Below are 18814 nucleotides of genomic sequence, written 5' to 3'. Positions count from 1 at the left end.
TCAGAGAATTCAGATAAGGATCCAAGAATTAAAACCAAATCCAAATGCTGAACCTTTTGAGATACACAACCCTTTGAAGGCAAGTGACTTTATTCTGCCAGATGGGTCTTTGAAATACTCTGCAGTGCCCACATGACTCATCAACAAAATTTATTTGGCTGAAGAAGCAGTCAGGGAATATACTGTACTATACTGTACATGGCCCCTCTAGGACAGCTCCAGCTGGAGCCTTAGGCAAGATTTATGGAAATGGAAATCTTAGGAGCCTTCATGCCTTTTCTTCCCATTTGTTGTGTTGCATCAATGAACTGATCACCTGCAATCTTATCACATGCAGGCAAATGTGTTTGTTGGTGGCAGCACCTCCTGAAATGAGAGCAGCTGCACAGTGAGGATGTGAGCTCCACACAGAGTCAGAACAAGCAGCAGAAGGAAGAGGAAAATCCCACGTCTGGAAATCAGGAGAGACTACCAAGACAACAGTGAGGGTGTAGAAGAATGGCACAAGTTTTTGCTGCGTGGATTTGTGAGAAGGGAATGGGACCACATTGGGCCACTTCCCTCTCCTGGCACTGTGAATTACTGTTAAAGATCAATACAGTTAATACCATGCTCCCGTTATCTGTTTTCTTATTTCTTTTACCCCTCAACCAGTGAAAGAACTCCTCAATAACTGTTTACCTGGCCAGTGTTTCTCTCAGCATTAACAGTGAGGATAAAGTATCCTAGAGACCTCAGACATGGCGATGTCCTTTCTACAGTATGAAAGCCTCAGTATGCTGCTTTAGTGATGGAGTGGAGTGGAGATGGGTTTCCTACAGTATCTGTTAGTGTTTTCTAGCTCACACAGAAAAAAGGGAAGAGGGAGGGTGGATCTTACACAGCTGGCAAAATGCCTTAAGAGCTATCCTGAGCAATACTGTGGTAAATGTCAAGGAATGGAGATACCACCTGTGTTCCCCAGTGCTGAACCATCAGCGTAATTTTGCCTTATTTTGACACCACCATGTCCACAGTGGGACAAGGTCTTGTCCAGGCAGTGTGGGTCCAGAAGGTCAGAGGAGTCATGGCAGTAGTATGTACATGTGAAGGATGGCACGACTGAATGCGTCATCAGCTACTCCCCATGACTGAGGCTGAAAACGTTAACAAACAGAAGCTGCTTGTTTTGTACTTTTAGGGCAATCTGAGAAACAGTTTTTGCCATTAGTAAACACAGCCATCCTCCGAACTGTGGATGATAACACCAGACTGAGAATATTAAACCCAGTGTGGATGTTACTTATAGGTGAAGACAGGAAGGAAGGTCGTTTGCTGAGATTTAGGAAGCTATTTGATTAAGTAGGTACCCATCAGAAATTCAGTTAAATATTAGGCAAGATACGAAGTAAAAATTGGAAGGGTTAGGAGGATTGTCTAGCAATGAGAGACTTCTGGTCATATACGAAGATTTGATGTGATTAATTTATTTTTTTTAAAGGAAATGAAAGGAAGGGCAAGAGAATAGAGGCACTGAAGTAAGAAGGGTAATACAAACAAGGAATTTTTAGCTTTTGATAAAGAACAGAGATCTAACTTCATGTTTCTCATTTCTTACTTTGTCTTAAGTCACTTCATGAATGTTTCCATTGCAAGTAAATGCTATCAACAGAGAATAATTTCTCCTGTAAGATGGAATTGACACTTCCATGAAGCTTAAAAGTTTGAAGAACTGCTCTCCCATTAGGAAACCTGTTTTGGGTAAACCCCAGCCAGCAGTTCAGCCCCGCACAGCCACTCACTCATTCACTCACCTCCAGTGGGATGGAGGAGAGGATCAAAAGAGTAAAAGTGAGAAAAGTAATGGTTTGAGATAAAGAAAATTTAATAGGTAATGCAAGAGCTGCACATGTAAGCAAAGCAAAATAGGGAATTAGTTCACTGCTTCCCACTGGCAGGCAGGTGTTCAACGATCTCCAGGAAAGCAGGGCTGCATCTCAATAATGGTTACTTGGGAAGATCAACACCATCACTCTGAACGTGTCCCCCTTCCTCCTTCTTTCTGCAGTTTTTATTGCTGAGCGTGACGTCACATGGTCTGGAACATCCCTTTGGTCAGTTGGGCTCAGCTGTCTCAGCTGTGTCCCTTCCCAGCTTCTTGTGCACCCCCAACCTTCCCACCAGTAGGGTGGTGTGAGAAACACAAAAGATCTTGATGCTGTGCAAGCCCTGCTCAGCAGTAGCTAAAACATCCCTGTGTCATCAACACTGTTTTGTTCACAAATAAAAAACATAGCAACAGATGAGCTACTCTGAAGAAAATTGATTCTGTTCCAGACAAAATCAGCACAGACAGAATAGCGGGTCACAACATAGTCCCTAATACCCCGAGAGGGGAACAGCTAAAAATTCAGACATCCAGTCCCACGATTGCCTCTGGAAATACTGGCTTAATTTGACCTCTTTGAATATTATACATTCAAAATTATCTTTATGATTTAGGGATGGCAGTACAATATTAACTTCATATTTTCATTTTACAATACAGATATTCTTACTAATTTGGGGTACCACATAAAACTATGTACTCCACAGCAACTAACATTTCATTTTAGCATGAAAGGAACAACTCGGATAAAGCCCTTCCATTTGAAAAAAACAGCAAATAAGTATACATATACATATACATATACATATACATATACGTATACGTATACGTATACGTATGCGTATACGTATACGTATGCGTATATGTACATGTATATATATATAAATCATAGTACAAAACAGCTACAAGTGAGAGCAGATACTAAGCGGTAATCTGCTTTGCTATTCCCACGTAGCCTTCTATGAAATAAATTATGAGGTACTGAAAATCGCATACAAGAATGAATGAATTCTGTCACAGTGACATGAAGAAAGACCTCAAAGCTCTTCATTTATTTACTTAATAATTTGTTTAGTTTTTAACACTGTCAGTATATTTCTTACCTGTTACCTATACGTGAGAAACAAGTAATTTTCTGAGGTTAGATCTTTACAGCTAGAAAGAATTAGGAAACCCCTTTTATTTTTTTCCTTTGTATTTTATTTGATAATGCCTATGAATAACTTGCCAAATTTTGGTGAAACTAAAAGGTATTTCTGAGAATCTTTGAGACTATGTTCTTGCATTAAGAACAGAATACTAATGGAGTACATGGTAAATGAGTAGAAATCAATAGCTTACTCGGTATATAATAATATACATTAGAGATACTGAAAAAGGTCTTTCAGGCCTAGCGGAAATGTGTTTTTTTCTCTTTCAGTCTGTTTTAAAGTAATAGTGGTTTGTTGGTTGCCTTTGTGTAAACTTTTAATCTGCTGTGATAACTTGCCTCCAGCAAATTATGTCTAAAGGATGTTTTCCAAACTGCATGGTTCTAGAGGGATTCTGAAATGTCTTTTTCCAAATAATACATGAAAAAACCTGTTACTTGAGAAAGAGTCAGAGACATAAAAGCATTATGAAACATTTTAAGGAAAAAAAAACCTTTGAAAAAAAAATGGAGACATTTTGAAAACTGATCTAAATAATTACTGCATTCATATAACTCTTGCATAATACCAGGGTTGGGGTAGAAGGAAGATATCTGAATAATACTGTCAGTTAACAGAAACTGTTTAAAAGATTATCCCTAAGGCCATGCTTTCAAAACTTTTCTAAACAGTATAATATAAAACCGTGCATTAATTATAACTGGTCAGGAATCTTTTTCATGAAGTAATTTTTCATCAGAAGTGTTCAGCTCATCAAAATGTGAAATTGTCACAGGGATGAACCTACTAAAAAAAAGCAAACAAATCAACCTAACCCAGCAAAAATTAAACTTGGATCCATTTCTTCAGGTTCCATGATGAAATTCCCAGTCAGAAAACTGTTTGGTGGCCAGCAGAACATTGACTAAACACACTGAAATCTCAGGATCAAAACTTTTTATTGTTCTTCATGTCCCATCTTAATAGCTCAGCACAAATACTGACCATATTCAAGTTTGCCTCTTTTGTCAAAGTTGTTCAATACTTAAGTTAAAACTGCAGTAAGATCTTGGTCGTAGGAATGATGTGGGGTATGTGCTCCAGCCATTGGAGTAGAGCCCAATTCTGTTTGGACAATAAAGAGTGATCATTATAACATGTACAATGTGGAACAGCTGCAACACAAAACCCAGTGCGGGTAAGGCCTTAACTTGTAACTTAGGGTACTAAGGTTCAGATCATTTCTCCAAATCAGCTAGAACTGGATTTACCTGCAGCTGAGCCACTAATGCTTCGAACAAGTACATCAGCAACTCAATAAGTTAGTTTCCCTGACTCAGTACTCCATGGAAATAAAAGCTGCAGATTCCTTCTTGTCCTAACCTGCTTAAAACAACTGTAGTTACTCTACTAGAATAAAGTTTCCTTTATGACTTGGGGGACACATTGCACTTTTAAATAACAGTTATGGTAAGCACAAATTATTTGTCTCCATGACACTACAATGAAAACTTCTGAGTTTTACCTCAGGTTTTTCCTGATTATTTTTTTAATCTAAGAAACAGCAAGCTGGAAAGATATTTTGATTTATCTTTCATTGTTTTGTTGTTGTTGTAAATTTATCTGTTGGAGTTTCTTTGTCTATCTTCTCTTCTACCCCACTATATTTTTTTTTCTGCTCTGGTGCCTCTTTTCAATAGGCAAAGATTTTGCTTAGCGGAAGTAAGAAAGATAAAGCACAGGTTATTTACACAGTTACATAAGTAAAGGAGGTTAAAATAAGACTCTCTGGGTGCCTGCAAGTCAAATGCTCAGAACAGAGCGTTACATGTGCAACTGCCTTATGATTGTTGTAAGTAAAATCTGCACTGTAAATCTAAGGTATGACAGGCAGAATTAGTGTTTTATGGGCAGCAGGAATCCTGACTTCTGACTTTTGGAGTCTTAACTTTACATATTAACAGCTTCTAAAAATACTTATTTCTAATGAAATTTTACCAGTGTATTTCTTAATTTGAATGAAAAAAGGTAAAATAAACAGAGTCTGTATGTAATGATCATGGCATCCTATGGAGTGGTGCAGCTTAAGCCCTGAGTATCAAGCACTGCAGCACTGGTGACAATGTGAACGAAGAACTAGTCTTAGTGGCTGTCAAGACGGCCCAGCTGCTATCCTGGAGACAGACAGGTTCCTGGTAATGTTTGCAGGACTGGTGAAGAAGAGCATCATTCTTCCTCCCTTCATCTTCTCAACTGTGTCCTGAACAACTCTCAAGAGAAGCTGGGGCCAAGTGCTAGACCAGTAGAAGTCTTTCTCTGTGAGAAGGGGAATTCTGTTTCACACCATTTTCGGATGCTTTACCATTTGATAGTGCTGTCTGACTGCTGCTGTGTTCACAGGTGATGAAAATACATTACGGATTTGTATAATGGTTCTACAAATAGCATTTTAGCTAGGTATTTACCTATGATGGTACATCTTACCTCACTACTGTAGGTTCTGCTGAACGCTGATCATTTCATTACACTGAATGAATGCCAGGGAGAGGTTCTTAACCGTTTCTGGTGATTCCCATACTGGACATGGAATAAACCAAATAATGTTAAGCGGGATCCTGCTTTTTTGTATAACCTTCCTCACTTCAGCAGTGTTTCATCTGAGTGCTTGCCTATCCAGGAAATCTCCATGGGTGTGCAGAGGTTTGCCCATATGAAACTGCCTCAGTGTGAAAGCCTAATTGAAGTTAATTACAAGTCTTCCCATAAAATGAAGTAACATTGGAATATAACAGCAGAATATAAGCTTTTCTGTGCAATGCTGCAAATGCTCCGTGGTGAATTTGTAGACAGGCCTTCCTGGGGCAAGACCTGCTTCTTTTTTATTAATTTTCATGCTTGTTAATATTGCTGGGCTTGTGTTCTTGATGTGAGTACTTTACACTTTCATCATAATGGATATGGTAACTCATAAAAGGGAATCTTTCCCTTATACTAAAAGAATGAGAATGCAGGTATGAGTTAGTAATTATTACCACTCTTAAAATCCTAGAAAAATAATTTAATAATAGCATTGGAAAACTCCACCAATATTTCATTAAGCATTGATTCAATACACAACTGCATTTTGAGAGTGGGCTGTTAAAATTGCTTTTAATTACAGATGAACCTGAAATAAAATCCTCCCTTTACAACTTCCTCAACACCATTTTAGGGATGAAATCTCTATTTGGATCTCGATTAGAGAGCTCACAATCTTTAATCATCTTTTTTCATGTTTTGACAACTGCAAAAAGAGCACCCCCCCACACATACCTTTTTTTCCAATGTTCAACATACTAAAGAATAGTTTTATTTGGTTGTTTAATCTTCTAAACTCTGGATAATGTTCTGGGAGTATGAAAAACACTGTTTCCTATTACACTACTTCCCTGAACCTGCTTTGACAATGCTATACGTATTCAAAGTATTGATGGAATAACACATGACTACTAGATATCCATGAAAACTATTCCCTCTCCTTTTTTCTGAACACAGAGATTTAATGCTGTAAAATAAGTAAGATACAAATCTTTGAATGCAAAATTTTCTATACATTTTCTATGTATTTTTATAAGTGTTTAAAATAGTACCAAGTCACTAGAATTCACTTCCTTATATGGGCTAACTTTTTACTATTTTTAACTAAGCACTTTACGTTAATGCAAAATTACATGTAGTACAGTTCAGTAACTGAACAGTGACTTAATCTTCACATGCTAAAAATATGATTTGCTATCTTTGAAATATCAATGAATGAATTCTGTGAGGTAGTATAAACCACAGAGTAAAGGCAATTACTTAAAAGAAATTTAAAGAGCAGGAATTAAAAGAAACAAACAAAACCTTCATCGGACTCATCCATTTTTTTTCTAATTTACAAATCAATGTTTGCAGTTAACAGTATAATTTATTATTTAGAAACTAATGAAATTTTCAATTTTTAGTGTTACCAAAGAGCTCTTACCTTTTTCAGAGTTAAAGGATCTTCCTTGTATGCAGAAGAGTCAAAGCCATTTCTAAAATGCCACATCCAATGTGCTATTAAATAGTAGGCTTTTATTAGTTTATAAAAGAAAGGAAAAATTATCATACGGTAAGTCTACAGAGGTCATTTGCGTTGAAGGAGGGAAAAAAGAGAGAGGCAGTAGACTCAAGGCAGATATTATTACGAAAAAAGACTGATTTTTATGTATGAAGCTGGTATATACATCAGGCAATTTACACACACATTAAAGAGAACCAGAAGAGATTATACAACAGGAACAGACATAGTAAAAGGGACATCATCAATCTGAAGAATCTGAAAATCAAGCAAAGGTCTGCCTTGGTGGAGTAAACTTACTGTCCAGTATGTCCAAATGTATTTTGTGAGCATGATTCCATCCTGCATGATACCACAATACTGTCCCTGTCAGCATGAAATCTTGTATATGAAAATATTGTGATACATAAAGAGTCGGGAAATACCATGATTTTCCTTATTCATGACTGTCAAAATACTCTATAAAACTTCTCAGCAACGGAGCAAGTTTTGGGGTAAACTGTGCTGTTTCAGCCCCCACTCTAAGCTTTGAAACAGAGAACTCTCTATTCAAAATAAATAATTACAAGGTGTTGCAATCAACATAAAAATAGATTAAAGATCTATAAGGTCATGGTAAGGAAGTGTACAACATCATCAGTGGTAAGGGCAGCAGGTCATGATGTTGAATGGTGATTCGTGAGAAATGTTGAGACTTGGCAATGGTATTTGGGAAACTAGGAAGCCTTGGCCTAAAGCCAAGGATTTCACAACATGATTGCTTTATCAGTGTTGCAGTGGGAACACCCCTCAGTTCCTTACTCCACAAACACTAGACAGAAAAAGGGTGAATGCAGTCTGAACAGGCAGCTGCTGCTGTAATCTCCTTGAACTGGTACCCACACAGCATCCTGCCTTTCTGCTAAGAGGAAGATAAGTTTTCAAGAGACAAAAAAAATCTCTGCACAATGATTAGCTTTGGATAGAGTGAATGTTCAAGCAGCTTTCATGCTGGACAATTAGATTTTTAACTGAGTTATTTGTAAATTGACCCTGGGCAATCCCTGTTCACAAGCCAGAAATGTACGTTGCTACATTTTACACTGTCATATGCTATCAAAGCACTGGTCAGGGTGATATTTAAACTTTCTCTTGCATCATAGCTGTGACTGCAGCATACAATGAACAGGATTCATTGGAGAGTTTGAGCAATCTGTCTGATTTTGCAAGAACAGCATTTTTAATAGGTGATATCTGAAAAGAAACGAAACAGCTAAATCCTAAGCCCAAAAGTACTACACCAGGCCAAAATAGCAAGAGTTTTTATATCTAAAGAAATTCCTGTTTCAAACTATGATTACAGAATGTGATAACATCATCTAAACAAGGAAAGCTCTTGCACTATCCAAACACTTCCTACCATGTAATCTCTACAGCACTGACTAAAAGGATGGAAAGTGCTGCAGAGTAATCCCAACACTTTGATAAATAATGTGAATTGAAAAGGTGTTTAAAAAAGCAAGAATCTGTCCTTCCATGACCCCTTTGTTACTAACAGGTCCGTTCAAAGGGACAATACAACTACATTTTTGATGGTGTTTTCTATAAGAAAGTTCCAGTCAGCACGAGCTGCTGCGCCACCATCTCTAGAGCACACCCCAGACTAATCTAACCTCTTCTGGTATAAGAAAAGGCACATTTCGGACAGAAGTGTAGTATTGGAACTCAGGATCAGGTACCTCCATGGAGATTTAACCAATAAATTCAATGGGAGGGGAAAATAAAGGAAGTTCAGGAAGAAAATACAGGTGTTTCCTGCTTCAGCTCCTACTGTTCAGCAGAGTTTTAAGTCAGAGGAGGTTGTTTACTTCCATTCAATGATCTTCAGCACTGTATCCCACAATAACAGAATGTAAGCCAGGATGTCAGCCCAGCTTTACCTTTACATTTCCATGTCACTAGCAATCAATTTTCCATATGTTGGTGTCAAAACTTAGCTTTCCTCACCTTACATTAACAGTTCTCTATTCTAGATATGAGAGACTGAGACCCTTACAGACTGTCAAAGCAAACATTGCAGTATACTCTCAGAAGCTAGAAGGGTAAGCATCACATTTTCAGCAACAATTGTCCCATGACTGACAGAGCTGAGACAGAGTGCTTTCTGCACATCACTATTTCACAGCACAGTCTCACAGTCTGGAGCCTGAGGAGAGAAGGGAAAATCTATAGGGTGAATTTAGAAGATCTGAACTACATATGAATTACAGATCTGCTGTTTAAAGATTTTGATCTGGAATCTCTTTTTGTTTCATGGGGACCTTTGAGAGTACTCAGTATTGTAATAGCTTGTAAGGGGACTGTCATAAAGTAAGTATCCTAAGTTATTACCATTTCCCAACAAAATAATTGTCTTCTTTACAGGAAAGGACAATTACCTAATACTGTAATGAGACATCCATTTATTTCCTCTTACAGTATCTGAAGAGTGTATTTGGTTACAGTTCTTCAGACTCCTGGCATTTATTCTTTAGGTATTCAGGGGATTCATGGGTTTTGATGCTTTTAAAGAGGCAGGATAGAGACACTTTCAAGTTGTCCTCTGCATAAATGTTTGTCACAGAATCTATTCTTCCTGTTTTAGTAATCTGATAAAGAAGGTGTCCTCATGGTTAGTTCATTTTACCAGTCTATATGAGCAAGTATTTTCTTAGTCCTCTAATAAAAAGAGACCTGAGTAGGTATAATAATGTACAGATGAAAGTATGCATGTCTATATGTATTAGTTTAACTGTTCCATGACAGCATTTCAACTCAGAAGCCAGTTTCAAGTAAACCTGCTTGTGGCATAGATAACTCACTGATGTAAATGGTTTTGAGTTGTTTGTTTGGCCATACTTCAAAATGTTACAAGAGATTTGTGTGCTGGATAGCCTCATATATTATTATATCTTATGTATAGAATGTATTCAATTTACATGGTAAAAAATTGATGATGAACAATTTTATATGTGTAATTATTTTTTGTAAACAAGTTTTATTTTACTTATTTGAAGCAACCGATCTTTTATTTTATTTTAAAGTGTTCTCTATGAGCACACTAGTGTCTTGAATTTTCATATTTTTTCCTTATTTTTAATATTGGCCCTTACTCAGCCTCTCCATTATGCCGTTTCCGTAATATCTTTAGAAAAACCTAGCCAACAGATAGTTCAAGCTGTAATGATAGCAACTAGCTCCAGCATGTCCTCTTTAAATTGCATGAGCTCACTTTTAAGATGTATTATTTCCACAGAAATCACTCTATTTTTTTTGCCTTACAAGACTAACACAGAAAGATCCAAGAGGGTTTTACCAGATGAAACCACTAATGAAGCAGGTTCATGGTGTAACAAGGAAGAGAAAAGTGTAGAAAAATATTGAATAAATACAACCATGCCCTGAGCCACTAGACCAGTATAAATGTTATACAGTCCTAAAATTACATTTGGGCCCTTTGAAGGCAACTGTGAGGCTGATGTGGTCCCCAGTGAAAATAAGTTTGACATCCCTGCACTAGACAGTCAGTTTGTGAACATGAACTCACATTAAAAAATGGATGCTGCAGTCAAAACATTTTTACTGGTCCTTCCTTATTTTCATTGGTTGCCTTTACTTAGGATCAGAGCTCTGTAGAGCTCAGCTGACATACAAGTGTTTTGGTGGTAGATATTTGTAAACCTTCAGTAGGAGCTTGAGCTAAGTAGCAGAAACATGCACTTGTAGCAGGAAGGTCACTGGCTGACAATGTGCTATGACAGCATTCCTCAGACAGCAAAGGTATGTCTGAGCACATCTGCATAAACTGGCTTCAAGAGTCAAAACATGAAATTTTACTTGACAGATACTCTATATATAACTATATAGAATCATAACTTATATCAACATATGAGATGGATTTAAACTCCTGATTAAAATACCCAAACTTAGGTGTCTACAGGTTGATTCTTCTGTGTGAGGTAGGCGTCTAAGCACCTGATACAGCCAATGCAGGCTGAAGGAGTCGTCAGTTTACCCTAAAGGAGACAACTATATGTGATGCAATTAGCTAAATCTGATTCCAAATCGACTTAATCCTGTGGTGAAGATATATGTTCCCAAATGTGCATATACACTTTTAAATTGCTGAATACACACACACAAGTATAAACATTCTTTTCTTCTGATCTCACATGACCATTGAGGACATTGTTTCACGCTTTACACAGAATGTGTGTTTTGTCATATATACAAATGTTTCTGACTCTACTTCCATGTTATTCCCATAATGAGCAAAGGCTCATTTGCCTGTACAGAAGGGTGCAGCCTCTGGCAGATCGTCACCTTCACTTCCCACAAATACAGGTCTTTGGCTCTATCACTTTTCAAGACACTGATCCACTCACTAGAGTTGTCTTATGAGGGAGGGACTCTGTATTAGAAAAGAGGTGTACTTGAATTGCTCCTTCAGGAGCAAAATCGGAGCCCTAGATTCGGAATATCTTAATTTTCTCCTATCAGCAGACTTAGGCACAGGCCCCTTCTTCAGCCAGAACTGGAGGGGGTTATTTCAGAGCAGCAACATATGTTAATAAATTGTGTTTACAGAGGCGTAAATTCCACTACTAGGGAAAAAAAAAAAAAAAAAAAAAGAAGAAAGAAAATAATAAAAAAAAAAGCCTTTGAATATTTTAAAGCTTTTATCTTAGTAGCCACACCTCTACCCACAAAATCTCCTCTGTAATTGGCTTTTATATGGGTCTACTAATGTGTTCTGAACTCTCATCTCTTCACTACAGGGTAGCAGCTATTCAATAGATGGCATTTCCAGCACCTTTATCAGTACAAACAAACCATTAGGTTATTTGGCAAATGAAAAAAAACAAACCAAAACAACAACAAAAAAAACCCAAACCAAATCCACAATCAGACATTAAAACATCCTAGTATTCCTGAGCACCAGTTCCTCATTCATCGGTTCAGAATTTCTTTCTTTTCCTTTGGGATTCCAGCTGCTCATAGGGCAGCTGGCACGGCTGGCTTTTCAGCATAGTATGGAGATGCTCTTTGCTTGAGCCAACAGAAGCAGTGGGAAACGTCCCATCCTGAGTTTGCTTTGATCCTTCCTGAAAGCAATCTGCAGGTCGAAAAGGCTGTTTGTCCACCCTTGCTTTCATATCTTTTCTCTGCTTACCCGCAGCCAGACAGTCTTGCAATGGCAGAATGATGCTGTCTGCCAGCCTGGTGCACAGGGGCCCTATGAGATCCGCAGCAGCAGTTCCACTTGGAAACCTTTCCTTCAAATGTGAGGCATCATTTCAGTGTGGAGAGGAGACTGTGAGAAGGGAAGAAGAATCTTTAATACTATTTCAAAGACAGAAACAGGGCTGACATTAGCAAAATAAATGCTCTGAGCAACGTTAACACAGAGTGTACACTGGAGAGAAAAAAACCAAACCAAACCATACCAAGCCAACACACCAGGAAAGGCTGAGGGTTTGGAGAAAGCCTCTGAAAACCATACCAATTAATAATAAAGTCCTGGGTGTTATAGCATTTTTGCAAGGAGTGGAATTCTTCCACATGCTGAACACTGTAGAGGCCTGGGGCCCTGTGCAGGACTACAGGTGGTGTTTGTTTATGGCCAGCTTTACACATAATGCATCCCTTCTCAAGGAGGTGTCATACACTACTTCACAGCTGCTTTTACATGATACATGTGCAATATGTCACATAACTTTCTTGTGGGACTTCCTCCTCTGAGGACAAATCAGAACAACCTACCTATCACAATCATAATACCCTATGCACACCCCGGCCTGTGAAAAGCAAATTTTCTCCCATAAAATTCAAGGAAACAAAAACCAGCAGAAAGGTATAGTGCAGCACTAGTCCAGAGACAGCCTACATGGGCTCAGCAGAGGAAACTGTTAAGGACACAGCCTGTGTTCCTGAAGTAGAGGAGTTTGAATTGCAGGTCAGATACACTGTCAGAGGCCATGGGAGGCCAAATTCAGATACCAGTAAGCCAAAAGTAGAGCTGTTTGATGTAGCCTCCTGCCCCGTCAGGAAGAAAGATATATGTGATAAGACAGTGACCCAAAGTCCTTTACTAGAATAAGGACAAAAGGGCAAAAAGAACTTAAAAAAATAGTAATTAAATTAGGGAAAGACACCTCCAAAATTGCAAAGACAAGGGGCATTCTGAAAACGTACATTTGGGTTATCTAAAGAAAAACAGGATGAGTACAGTTATTAGATGCAGAGAATAGATGTGTTGCATTAAGGACAGAGCAGAGACAATGCTGCTTATAGCCTTTGGTCTAATTGTTAAAGCACTCTGGTGGAGTGGAGTTCTTTTGGAGCAGACTACAACACCCTCCATCACTTCAAGTTGACATCATGTGTTTAGAATTATTAGTAGGTGACACAAAGGAACTAAAATGTTATTTTTCCTCCTTTTAACAATAAGGTATGCTCCCTGCTGATCAGATGAAACCCTTTCAACCTCACACAGGAGCTTATTTCTCATCATGAACATGAGGTGCAATAAATGTATGCCCAGTGATACACTGAACTGTTTTTTTGAATGGGTAGCATGGCCATCGGAGAAAATGGCATAGAAAAAGACCCTATCAGCTGGAGCCTTTGGATATGCAAGAATAACAGACAGAGCCCACCAGTGTGAACACACATCAGGAGTTCAGACAGAATGAAATTTATGAAGCAAAGACACAGTTTCTACATTTTCCACTTATTTTGAAGAGTACCATGCTCCAAAGCTGCAGAGCTGTTCTTTAGTAAAGCTGCTCTTCTAAAATGATAAACAAAATCTGTTTCTTTGAAGCCAGCAGGAGTCCTTGAAGATCATTTCAGATGCAGCGTGAGTCGTGCAAGGAATGATCTAAGGCCTTGATCACAACACATAAGGAGGGACTGAATTACTGTTCTTACATATAAATATAAGTAAGCTATGTAGGACCCGAGGATTTTTGTGCAGTCCAGTAGTTGAGGGTGAAGTGGACAAGTTTCAATAGTGACAAGAGGTCTGGGAAAGGGTAATTCCAGGGAGAAAAGTCTGATACTTTAATTAGAGAAGTGAATTAGAATTCCTCAGCTGAGGAAAAGACAGTTCTTATGAAGGGATTTGGAAATAGTGAATAGTAATTATCAAGAGGTTGGCTTCAACAAGGAACTGTAGAGGAAAAGGCAAAGTTTCTATTTTCAGTATTAATTTAATATAACCCTTTATTCTGTTTGCAGCCCACATGATGACGCAACATCCCTCCATTTATATTCCCAGATTTTGAATCATAAAAACATTAATTCACCTCTTAATTATTCATTTAGGAGTTTCTTTGTTGGGCTCTCAGGAGTACTATATTAGGCATTTCTTTTGTAAAATGCAGATTTAGAATCTAAAAGAAATGAAGAGTTACACTCTTTTGTAAAACTACAGAGGATTTAAAGTGAAAACCATATGAAAATAGACAAACCTTTAATTAAAAAAAACAAGTGAGTTTCCAAAAACACAGGCTGCTAAACTGAAATTTCATGTTCTTTGCATGTCTCTTTTGAAATACGTATCTAGTGTTTTCAGGTAAAAATGGAATAGTAGAAAGAAAAGTATTACTTTAGAACATTGTAAAAATATGCAAGACTTCAACAAAATTCTGATAGGTATATAAAACAATGATTTTTCTTTTCATATCTCAGAAAGATTTTGTAAAAAACAAAGAGATGCAATACCTTTAGAACTTTGGTTTCACATTTCATAATATGATCAAGAGACTCTGTGAGGCTTTTTTGAGGATAAATTTTCTGACTAGAATAGATCTTATTGCCTTGTAGTCCATAGTCACAATAAAAAAAAATTACACTAAGAGCAGTGTAACAGTCAGTAAGAACTGTGCACCATACTTCTTTTATACTACAGCGCTAATGTTAGTTTAGATTTGTTTGGAAGCATACTTCATAGCCCTTTATATAGTGGTTGCCTCACTCTTTCCAGTTTTATTATATTATATTTTATTATATTCAGTGGGGTCGTCAGTACAAGAAATACCTGGGCCTTTTGGAGAGGGTCCAGAGAAGGCCACAAAAATGATCAAAGGGATGGAACACCACTCTGATGAAGAAAGGCTGAGAGAGTTGGGGTTGTTCAGCCTGGAGAGCAGAAGGCTTGAGGGAAACCTTATTGTGGTCTTCTGGTACTTACAGGGGGCTTATAAGGATGGAGAGAAATTCTTTTTACCAGGGTCTGTACTAACAGGACAAGGGGTAATGGTTTTAAACCAAAAGAGGGTAGATTTAGATTAGGCATAAGGAAGAAATTCTTTGTGATGAGGGTGTTGAGACACTGGAACAGGTTGCCCAGGGGAGCTGTGGATGTTCCATACCAGGAAGTGTTCAAGGCCAGATTGGATGTGGCTTTGAGCAACCTGGTCTAGTGGAAGGTTTCCCTGCTTGTGGCAGGGATGTTGGAACTAGATGGTCTTTAAAGGTCCTTTCCAACCCAAACCATTATGTGATTCTATAATTCTGCAGTGCTGGCAAGAACAACTGTTCACCCTCTTTCCAACTACAGGAATCCAAGTGGCATCATGCAGTACTGAAGCTATGGAAAAAAGAGGTTTGAAGGAAATTTGGAGGGTCAGGGATTGCTTCAAAGCAGAAAACCAAAATAAAACTATAGACTTGACTTTTAATTATTTTATTGACGAACAGTCTTCAGTGATTCACCCAGTCATATCTTCTGAACAAAAAGAAAATTTGCAATCATAATCTACTGGGATAACCAATACAGTCCCCTCAGTCCTCTATTTCCCTAAGTACTTAAATGATAATTTTATCTGAGCTGCTTCTGAACCAATAAATCAGTTAGATAAATCCGGATGTGATTAAGGATACACTTCTTTCTTAAAATAAACACATTGAAAACTCTGGAACTCACTTTTAAAGATCAAGAGATCTAGAGTTACAAAACAAAAAAGCAAAAAAGAATCTCACTTGGATCATCAATAGGCCTTGGCTTGACTACAAGTATACATATACTGGACCATCTTACAGGTTTATCTCCTGGGTATGTTTACATGCAACTTTATCATGACTTTACATAGGTGTAATTTTATGAAAAACTATGTGATGTACGTACATTAAACCTTTTATCAAACATTAGAATACCCTTCTCACATATAGCATGAGAATAGATCAAGATGACAAGGTCGAGTATCTCTTAAGTGACGTCACACTGTGGCTATATTTATGCAGGATTTTTTCCCTGGAGGCTAGAGTATTTTGCCAATGTATTGTGAAAAGAAGGCACCTCCATTAGAGAGAAAATTACAGATGAGGCTGAAAGCTGTACTTTATAGGTATTCTTCAAGCAGACCTAGGTGACCAACTCATGGTTTTATCCCTAATGAAACAAAGAAAATTGCATGGCACGGTATGTATTCTATTTCAAATTGGAAAGCAGCCTCCTTCAGCAAAACTGTAGTTATCCATTGCTATACCATACACATGTATAATAAGCCCTTGTGTATGTACAGCATTGAGACATCTATCCATTTAGACTATATCTGCCTATACACAGATAGATCTACTACATTTAGTTCTTTTCAGGTTACAATAATGATACAAAAGAGCATATGGGGGAAGGCCTTCTACTGACAGTGGTTGAAAAAAGAAGTGAATAAAGTGAAAATGCTGTGCTTACCAGCTCCCACTGTTTAGGCCACAGAGGGTCACTGAACTGCAGTTCATTTCCTATTCCACTCTCTGACTCCAACACTTTGAAGACTGCTGTAGGGATGTAATCATTCTTCTTGTGCTCGAGTGAAAACCACACAGAAAGATCAGTCATTTGCTTGCTCTGTTATTCGCCCTCTTCCTCTTTTCATTTTTTCTGCTGTTTTAATGTAATTGTAAAGATCACTGTTTCTTCAAAACAGTTTGAAATTTAGATTTATTAGTTTAAAAGATTTTATGACAGCAGCTGATTGCTCTCTGAATTCTATATGTTACATACTTCACAAAGTTAAGCTCCAGTATTGTATATTTTTTTTTGAGGTTAAGCTATCTGGAAATTCCATTTCCTAAAAGCTCTCGCTTATTCTGAGCAATGTATATTACCCATCACAGATAACAACAAGTATCATCAATGAGCAAAATGTAGATCCAAAATTACAAACATAAACACAGGACAAGAGGGCACAAATACTGTGAAAAGTTCGTATTTTATTTCTAGGAGACAAGGGAGGCGGTGTAGGACCTGTAAGAGCATGGGGCCAGGCTCTGGCTCTCATTCTCTGATTCTGTTTGGGGAATGGGTTACTTGTTGGTATTGGACTAGATGATCTTTCGAGGTCCCTTCCAATCCCTAACATTCTGTGATTCTGTGATTCTGTGATTCTGTGATATTATGGCTACACCCAAATCCTTGGTCAGAGTAGACCACATGCCTAGGAATTTTGGCAATTACGGGATTTCCCTTGCAGCTTGGACATCTAGCTACCCGACCTGTGAAAAGCAAAAGAAAATGCAGTAAAATAAAGACACAGAACAGAATAATGGTGATGGCTTCACTGCTGGAAAAATAAAAAACTCTTCAAGCACTAGGAAAAGGCTGTCCATTTCTACTTATTGTGAATACTTGTCCTTGTGCCACTTTAATTCACTTAGTTGCATTAGGAAATCATCCCCCAAACTCATGGAACACCTGAAACGTTCATTCTTGTAACACAGCAACAGGCTCTTAAAACATTCTTAGTAGACTATTGTTCTTACAATTTTTACCACCCCTTGTCAAAATAAATCAAACTGTGATAATCTCCACACGCACTTTAAAAGGATTAAAATTATGGGGAATCATTTTATATACCAAATTACTTCGTATATTTCTATTCTCTTGAATGAGAGGGGAAAATGAATTGGAAATCAAAAAAGGGAATTGCTCTTTTGATATCAGCATTTGCTTTTCTATGGGTGTAATTAAATAGATCTTAGAAGAGTGAGACACAGAAAGGAAAGGAAAAAGGTAAGAGAGGAGAAAGGGACAAAGGGAAATGGGGCGACAAAGTATTCTAAGACAAGAATTAAGGTATTTACATAGCTTATTTATCTATGACAGACACAGTCTGTCAGGTTCTCATCTCAGGATTGCCCTAGTCTGCAGAAGATCACAGATGAGTCTGGGGCACTGTCTAAGTGACTTCCAGGCCATTGTCCCTGGCAGTCCAGATAGAAGTGTCAGTCTGGATGATGAGGAGGCAGGGAAGGAGGGCAGGAGATCAGAGGTGTGCACGGCTCGAGCGTTTCTACTGCAGCCTGGTTGTTCTCTGCGGATGGTCCAGTTCCCAAGGCAGCTGGCCCAGAGCAGAGAGCCCTCATAGCTCTGAGCTGTTGCTGGTACCACAACTGTTACCTACAGGGTCCTACACAGCTGATCTGTGCTCAGCAAATGCTCAGCACATCAGAAAATCACGGCTGCTAGAATAACTCCTTATGTTTTCAAGCAATAGAATTTTATAATGTAAACAGGAAGGACCATAAATAGATGCCAAGGCAAACTATTTTGGTTTGCATGCATTAAATCTGCACAGCAGATAATATTTTCCTTATTTTATTTCTATACAGCTTTTTTTTTTTTTTTTTTTTTTTTTTTTTCTTTAAATCCCAGTACAGGGGTTTCCACCATTCTTCTTCTAGAGTACTATAGATTCCTTGTCATAATTCCAA

This window comes from Streptopelia decaocto (genome assembly GCF_964273445.1).
Source record: "Streptopelia decaocto genome assembly, chromosome: 1".
In the NCBI taxonomy this organism is placed as follows: domain Eukaryota; kingdom Metazoa; phylum Chordata; class Aves; order Columbiformes; family Columbidae; genus Streptopelia; species Streptopelia decaocto.
The sequence above is the reverse complement of the archived record's forward strand: the minus strand, read 5'-3'. Positions refer to the sequence as shown.